Raw genomic sequence first — 9,192 nt, forward strand, 5'->3', positions numbered from 1 at the left:
CTTCAATGGACTTTTTCCTTAAGGACCTTCAACAAAGTCTGTTGCAAACATTGCTATTTCAGGGTCGTTCTGTTCATATTTCTGAATAAGAAACTGTTCAGTAGTCAAATCTTACATTTTTAAATGGAGAAGAGAAAAAATAAAGAAAAATGTCTTTATGTAATATTTCAGATGTCAGCTAATACAGGTACACTGTGGATCACTAAAATAAAATAGGGAGGTCATTACCAAAATAAGGAAAGATGAAAATAATTGGAATTTATCTTATTATTTATGAAGTTAAGTCACTGCTTACTGTATTAGTTTGCTTGACTGACATAGCAAAGCACCACAGAATGGCTTGCTTAAACAACAGAAATGTATTGTCTCTCAGTTCTGGAGACCAGAAGTTTGAGATTAATCTATTAGCAAGGATTAGTTCCTTCTGAGGACTGTGAGGGAAGGATTTGTTTCCAATGTCTATTCTTGACTTAATTGTGGCTGTCTCTTCATACCACCTTTCTTTCTATTCCGTCTCTGTGTCCATATTTCCCTTTTTTATAAGGACTCCAGTTTTATTGGATCTTTTTAAGTTATAGATGGTTATCTTCTCCCTATGCTTCCTCACATTGTCTTCTTTCTATTCATACCTGTCTGTTCAAATTTCCCCTTTTTACACAAAAACCTGTCGTATTGGATTAAGGCCCACTCTAATGACCTCATTTTAATTTCATTTCCTCTGTTAAGACCCTATCTCCAAATGAGGTCACATTTTGAGATACTGGGAGTTAGAACTTCCACATATAAATTGTAGTAGCATGGATGGAGGGGACATAATAATTCAACCCGTACACTTACCATGACATTAAAATTTTGAAGTGCCTTCTTTAGAAAAATGAACCTCTTCTAAATTTAAAATTATGAGTTTGGAGTTTTTCTTATGTTCAGTCACATTCTAGGAAATATAGAAATATAACACTAAAAGAGAAACACCCACTAATTTCAAGAAATTTACAAAGAGCTTAAAAAAATAAAAAGCCCTTAGAAGAGCAATTTTCAATAGGTGTGCCACAAGAATCTTTAACACATGCAATACCTGACTATTTAGTAAAGGGAACTGGCCTCTTTTCCCTTAGATTGTCAAATAATAAAATGACAGCAGCAATTACAACAATAGCTGTCTGGTGTGAATGGATAAAATTTATACCTTTTTTTTCTTGTCAGATCGTCAAAAAATATATTTTTTGGTGTGCCTCAGAATTTCAGTAATTAGTTAATGTGTGCATGAGATAAAAAAGTTAAAAATCACTTCCATAGAACATCATTCAATAATAGACAGTATATAAAGGTATATACTAAATGAGTAATATATACATTTGACTCTCATCTACACATAGTAACTCCCTTTAGCAAGAACAATTGGCAAGTCCAATAATATCTCTGTCAGGTTATTCTTAATGTTTTTACTTCAATCCATTTCTACAGGTTCTTTCTTTCTATATGATGTATTATCTAATTGCTTGGGTATTTTTTAAATTAGGTTTCAGGTTTATTTACCCTGTTTTCTGCTTCACTATTTATTTGTTCACAGGCATTCACAACTAACTTAATGGCCACTGCGTTCTAGACATTGTCCTGGGCCTGGGAAAGCACTGATGAATAACATAGCATTCTCTATTCTTAAGAAGCCCAAGTTTAATAGGTGAGAGAGATGCAGACTAATGATGATATTTAGCTTACATACTAAATAGAACTTGTAGGCTCAGATAGTGGAAGAATAACTCCTGCTTGAGGACTTTAAGAAAGGTTTCACTTAAACTGAATCTAAAAGGGGAATGGAGATTTCACTTGGCAAAGAATATGAATGTGAGAGAAAAGAATATGTGGGGTTCGAAGTGATGATAGGAATTAGACTTGGATTGGAACAGAGAAATAGGAGAATATTCAAGTTAGAGAAAACAGCATGCAAGAATGATTGTCTGTTGTGTCCAGAGATCAGAAAGGAATTAGGCCTTGGAAGGAGAATAGGACACAGTTGGAAAATTTTGTGAAATGAGACTGAGGAGAAAGAGAATAAGTAGTCAGAACTTTATGGCCCCTGTGAGTTATTTGGCTCCAAATCTTAGCTTCACACAATTGTAAAATATATGGCCTACAAAATGTTTGTATCAAAGTTTCTTTTAGTTCTTTTAGGAATCTATATGATTTTTAAAAATGAGAAACTATAGAGGGTGAAAAAGTAATTTTCTCAAAGGTCCTCATTTTACTTTTGGTTTATCTTGACATTTTAATCAATATATTAATTGAAACTATCATTATTGTTCTTATTATTGTTTATCTCTCCCCCCCCCCCCAGTAATATAGATATAGAAAGTGTTGCAGTGTTTTAAAAACTGGGAGAACATCATCGTATATAATGAAAATGAAATAAAACATACTGGAAAGGTTGATTAGAGTAAACAATTCTTTAAAGCTGAGACATAGAATGCATGCTAGGGACATTGGGGAGGAACCGTTCTCTACTAGGACACATGCATTTCTTTTTGGTATTACCTTTTCTTCAGCGATCATCATCATTAATGATGGTAGAGCATGAATTTATTAAGGGTAAAACATTGCAGTGACAGACAAAGATATTAAGGCTCAAACACTGCAGTGACAGACATGGCAGTTGTAGCCCTCCCTGGTCAGCATGACCTGAGTCCTTTTCATCCCCACTCATTTGCAAATCTTGCCAAAACAGTGAGCTCTTCTTTTAACTTTCAAAGAAATAAAATTATGTGAAAGTTATCCATCTTTTTTTGGTAATTTTTTCAAAGTATATGGACCCATGTGCATAAATAACATTGAGCAGGATGTAAATTTAGGTGTTTTTTCTTCTTTTCTTTTTTTAAAGTTTCTCCAGCCATAGGGTTTGTTTTCTCCAACACCTTTCCCTGTGAAAAGATTCAGTTCCTTCTTCTCTCTCCTCCCTCTTTTAAATTAATTCTGTCCCCAGACTATTATTAAGAAACAAAACAAAACAAAAAGAGTACACTGCCATCCTTGTAGTATCTGAAGAAAAAGGAATTCACCATCTACCCCAGATTCTTAGAGAAGCTCTCATCAGGAACACACTGTATATCAATTCTAAACTGGTCAAATATAAACAACCATTTATATAAACACATAATAAATTAAACATGTAAACAGGTTATTAGGCTACACAATATCCCGTACTCTTCAAATTCTAATTCTGGACACACACCCAAGAGTTCTTAGATCAAATTACATTAATATCTTACTCACTTTAACATTTTCTTGGTGTTCCATTGTGTGGCTGTAACACTGGGTGTTTGTTTTTTGATTTTTTAATTAGTCTTCTTTTGATGGACAGTTAGTACTTGTAGTCACTTATTACTTCTACATGAAAGTTGAGTGCCAGATTCCCAACTGGCTTATATTCACAAACAACCCACAAAATCACCTATCCAATAGCCAACCCCCTTCTAAAACAAAAGAACTCATGGACATGAATAACTGGTGATTACAGGGGGGAGGCAGTAGGGAGTGGTAGAAGAAGGTATAGACGGGATAAATGGTGATGGGAAAATTTTTTAAAGAAAAAATAAAATAAAACTAATTGCAATATTTACTAAGTAATTCATTCCATTTTTAAAAAGCATCTTTGTGATGGAGAGGGATTAGAAAGAAATACAGTTTTCTGAATCAAAATGACAATAAGCTAGAAACTTTAAACACATTGCTTTTTATCTGTACCAAAGTCAACCTCATGCTTACCTCTTAGTGTTCTAAAGTTTATGTGTACAGATGCTTTTAAGATTCCCCAACTCTTTCTTAATATCACTTTAAATAGATTTCAGCCTTTCTTCTCATCAGTTATTCAAAACTTGATTTGAACTCAAAACCCTCACATTGGATTTAAAAAGTCTTAAAGGAAATAAAAAAATATGATAAATCTTTTATATATTTGTATTTTTCATATAACACATATATACATTCATAAAATATGAATGTATTTACTACACCATATGTTTTAGTATTTGTTTCAAATTCCAAATGCAAATAATTATATACTTACCTCTATACCAACCAAAGCCAGGCAAGACCTACTATATATGTTTCTACATTAAGAAAGTGTTGGTAAACTTAAGTTTGATAATAATAATAATAATAATAATAATAATAATAATAATAATAAAGCTCCTGGATTGTTAATAGACTTAAAAACATGGTAAATGAAACAAAACAAACATGAAATTGTGTTCTTTAGATTATGTTCTTTATGATTAATAATGTCTCAGTGGTGTAAAATATTTAAAGTATTTGAATTTGATCTGACCCTAGTCTTTCCCCTGTTAAAATGCCATTTCCCACCTTTCAATGTGATTTCTCATTCTTAATAGAGTATGAGGTCCACTTTATATCCTTCATTAACTCTCTCAAATTTAGTTAGGTGCTACTTTTCTTCCTATCTTACCACCCTATGCTACCTCACGCAGCACTTAACCTGTTGTATTTTAATGACATGTTCGTATCTGTCCCCCACCTGAGACCATTTAGAATATGGATTATATCAGTTATATTTGTATAATCTAATTAACATTTAATAAGTGCTTATGAACTAAATTAAGTTAAAAAAATAAAATTTGTTCTGTGTGAACTAAGACACTTAAACTAATATTAGGTAGAAACAATTATTGTTTTGATTTAATAAAAAACAACACTTCTAACAATCATAGCTAATAACAGAATAAGCCACTTTGGAGAATGAGGTCAAAATTGTCATAAGTATTCCATGTATGAATAAACATGAATAGGTAATAGACAGGATTCATTCATCAGATGGAAGTTTGAAATGGATTCTCTCAATACTTTTTATCTCTCAAAGACTCTATTCTTCAGTCATTAAAACCACTATATAATTATGTTGTGGTTTTAAATAAATCACCTCATACACAAACAAATAAAAAATGAATTAGCCCCATTTTCTGGACAAAACAGCTGAGGTATTAGCTAGTTAAATGACATACTGAAACTTTAAAAAAACCTATTAGAACAGAATAGTACTAGAGTGAAGAACCTCAATTCAAAGGACAGTTGTTTTTGTTTTGTTCTGTGTTGTTTTTTCTGTTAGGCCACAGTCATCAAACTGAAAGAACATAGAGAGATGACTGTGTTCATGGGTGGTAGGTCATTCAAAGTCCTTGCAACACAGGACAGCTCTCTTGGCACTAGAATGAACATGCTGAGTCCTCTCAGGGACAGATGGATTTGATGACAGCAATACTGTATAAAGGCTTTTATTAATAGCCTTTATTTTTAGCCTAGCATATGCTATTCTTGTATAAAAGTTTAATGGTTTTGGAAACTTACTAAGTTTTTTATCTCATAATATCCTGTTGGAAAAAGTTCCAGTTTAATTATATATTGTTCTATAAAAAATTAGAATGTTACAGTGACCTCTGAGTGTCCCAGATGAAAGAGTGCTAGCTTATATGTTAGCCTGAGTTTTCTTAATTCTATTATAGATATCATAGCTTATAATAGAAGATGAGGCAATAGAATAAAAATTAAATCCATAAATGTATCAATGGAATGAACTTAAATTAGATTGCATGTAACTGACGTTAAAAAATGTACTTTCAATGCAAGGTACATTTATCTCCTTTCAGTAAGCCTAATAAATTGGTAAATTTGCCTAAATTTCAGATGATTACTTATTTTTTATTTATTTAATTGATTTTTAGAGATAGAGGAAGGGTGAGGGAGAAAGAAAAACATTGATGTGAGAGTGAAACACTGATCTGCTGTGTCCTGCATGGCCCCTACCTGGAATTGAGCCTGAAACTCCGGCATATGCTCTGATAGGGAATGCAACCAGAAACCTCTTGGTGCAGGGGATGAAGCTCAACCAACTGAGCCACACCAGCCAAGGCTAGATTATTATTTCTAATCATGACATTGATGAGAACATGTCATGGCTACCCTTCATAACTGTTTATAGTACTTTGTGGCAGCCCATGATGTCAAAATTCCAGATTATGGTGAATATAAGGATTATGAAATATAAATTAAAATAAAGTTTAAACAACTACAGTTAGCCAACTATTTTAGAATTTGTTTCTTATCTAAGCTTTAATTTACTCTAAATTGCAGAATGACCCAGATGTTATTTTGAAATACATCAAAAAAGAATTATTATCCATTGAGTCAGTTTCTAGTTCTAGTTCTTCCACTAATTAACACTGTAATTTTATATAAGTCCCCTTTGTTCTTTTATATAATTTGGGGGTTAAAAGAGATTATTTTAGTGCTTTCTACCTTTAAAAATTCTACAAATATATATATTTAAATATAATTCTCTCTATTAATATCCAGGAAAAAATGTACATTTTATTTTTTTAAAAATATATATTTATTTCAGAGAGAGGAAAGGAGAGGGAGAGAGAGAAAGATAGAAACATCAATGATGAGAGAGTCATTGATTGAGCCCACAACCAGGGCATGTGCCCTGACCAGGAATCGAACCTCAATTGCCTGGATCTTAGGTCGACACTCAACCACTGAGCCACGCCTGGCCAGGCAAAATGTACATTTTAAACATTAACAATGGTGTTTATAAACTTCAAAATGTTTGCAAGAAAATGTTTCATTGTATAAATTACAGGCCACCCCAAAAAATTTTAAAATAAACTTTTATTAAAGTATTACTTATATGCACAAAATGTAGCAATCTTAATTGTACAGCTTGATAAGTATTTATAAAGAATAAAGGAACATCCTCTACATAACAATCCTCCATATGAAGAAATAGAACGTTATCACTGCCAGAGATGCCTCCTTTGTGCTGAGTTATAGTAATTTATTCCCATAACAGTAAGTTGGAAATTAAATTTCCTTTAAATAGTTTTTTAGATATAAAAAGAGAAAAGACAATATGAAATTTCCTTGTACTAAAATGTTAAATATTAAAATAAATTAATAATTACAATTATGAAGGTGGAATGTTGTTGAGTTAGAGTTTAGATATGTATGGTTTGAATTAAAATAATGTCATGAAATCAGTTCACTGGCTATTAGTGTACCTTTATATTAGCAATATTTATATCAAATATAACATAAATTAGTTAAACAGAATAATCAAAAAGGAAGATATAGAGGAAGAAATAATATATGAAATATAAAAACAAAAACAAAACTGCTGTGGTCATGAGGATTCAATCACAAGTTAGCTATTCCCCACGATCTCAGAACCAAGGAAATATGACTGTGCATTGAAGTTAAAAATAGGGAAATCTTTTAGTCCAGGTGGGCTGTTATAACAAGATACCACAGGCGGCGTGACTTACAAAAACAAAAATTTATTCTCAAAGTTCTGGAGGCTGGAATTCCAAAACCAGGGACTAGCATGGTCAGCAGAAGGCCCTCCAGGTTGCAGGCTTCTTGTACCTAAGGTGGTGGACCGAAGTAGAGCCTTTCCAGAGTCTCATTTATAAGAGCACTAATCCCACCCATGAGGGCTCCACCCTCATGACCTAATCATCTCCCAAAAGCCCCACCTCCTAATAATAACCTCCCATTTCGGGGGGTTTGTTTAGGACTTCAACACATAAATTTGGGGAAGACAAAAGCATTCAGTCCATAGCAATAAATATGCCTAATTTAACTTGAATACTTCTAGGCTAAGGCTATCACCACCTTAAGAATTTTATCTAATTGCATGTATGTATGTATATGTGTATATGTATGAGTATGTGTAAAAGCAGACATCTTTTTATCTCACTTTGATTTATTGCACTTCACAGATGCTGCATTTATTACAGGTTGAAGGCAAAGTCCTTCACCAGAGAAAACATTACGACTCACATTATTGCTATACTCACTTTATTGAGGTGGAAACAAACCCGCAACACCTCAGAGGTATGCCTATGCCGATATTTCAAATTGTATGTGTATATGTTAGGGAGAGGGGAGGAAGTGCTTAACAATGTATATGAAAGAGGAATTTATAAAGTTGCATTTAACATGTCCTTCACATAATTATAATGTTATTAGTCAGTATCAACCAAGCAAAACTCTCATCATTTAGTTTCCCACGTAGTCTGTCTATTCAAAGAAAATGTGCTGGGTCAGTCAAATGACCCACTTGATTGTATTTCTCATTATAAATTAATACATCTTTCTGGATTTACATATTCAATTCATAAAATTTTTAATCCTCACCATCAACCTGCAGATATTAACAAAATAACATTTTATTTTTTAAATTCTCACCCGAACATATTTTTTCCATTGCTTTTCAGAAAGAGTAGAAGGGACAGAAAGAGAGAAACCAATGTGAAAGAGACGCATTGATTGGTTGTCTCCTGCACATACATGTCCTTGGCCAGAATCAAACCCAGGACCCTTCAGTCAGTGGGCCAATGCTTAACCACTGAGCCAAACTGGCTAGGGCAAAATACCTTTAAATAATCAAGGATGATTGATATCACATGGTAAGTGCCTCATCCTAGGACAATTCTGACATACTGTTTATTTTGTAAAATCTATCTGAAGTGACTTAAATTTACATTTAAATTTCTGACTCTAAAAACTGAGGAGTTAAGGAAGAATAAAATTAAGTCTTTAAAACAGAAAAAAATAAATAGGCTATGTACTTTATAGTGTACCCATGCAAGAGTAAATTGCAGCCTCAAACCATTGCCCAGCTTCCTTACATATGAGCTGTGAGCACTGAAGGAGGTTGTACAGTGTGGAAAAGAAAAGAAAAGGCTATTTAACTATGAAGGCTTATATCTAATTCTATATCACTTACATTTTTGATATGAATGACTTTGAAATTAAAATGAACTGTGAGTAGGCAAAAGTATAAGAAAAAATATCATAAGAAATGAGTGACTTCTTGTCTAAGGCACATTATATAAGAGGTGAACTGCATCTAAGGTGAAAATATAAATATGATATAATAGTGAAAGCAAAAATAATTAAGTTGGACATTAGGAAAGAAAAAAGAAACCTAGTTAAGAAACTGGAAAAGGATTGCTATATTATATTGGGGTTATCAATTTTGTTATAATTTGTAATCATTTATGCTAAAGGTTTTGGTAATTCAAGGTAATAACTCATAATAAAATCCTCTAAGTCTTTGAAACCACTAACACCAGGAAAAGAGGAATAGACAAGAAAGAGAACTGATTTTTAACTTAGGTT

The 9,192-nt window shown here is 32.6% G+C and overlaps 1 pseudogene; it reads left to right on the plus strand.

The window, feature by feature from the left end:
• The first annotated feature begins 8,630 nt into the window (after positions 1-8,630).
• On the plus strand, positions 8,631-8,735 carry LOC148092215 (small nucleolar RNA SNORA42/SNORA80 family; annotated as a pseudogene).
• Positions 8,736-9,192: the final 457 nt, after the last annotated feature.

The sequence above is a fragment of the Miniopterus natalensis genome, chromosome 10 (genome assembly GCF_054644295.1).
Source record: "Miniopterus natalensis isolate mMinNat1 chromosome 10, mMinNat1.hap1, whole genome shotgun sequence".
Classification (NCBI taxonomy): domain Eukaryota; kingdom Metazoa; phylum Chordata; class Mammalia; order Chiroptera; family Miniopteridae; genus Miniopterus; species Miniopterus natalensis.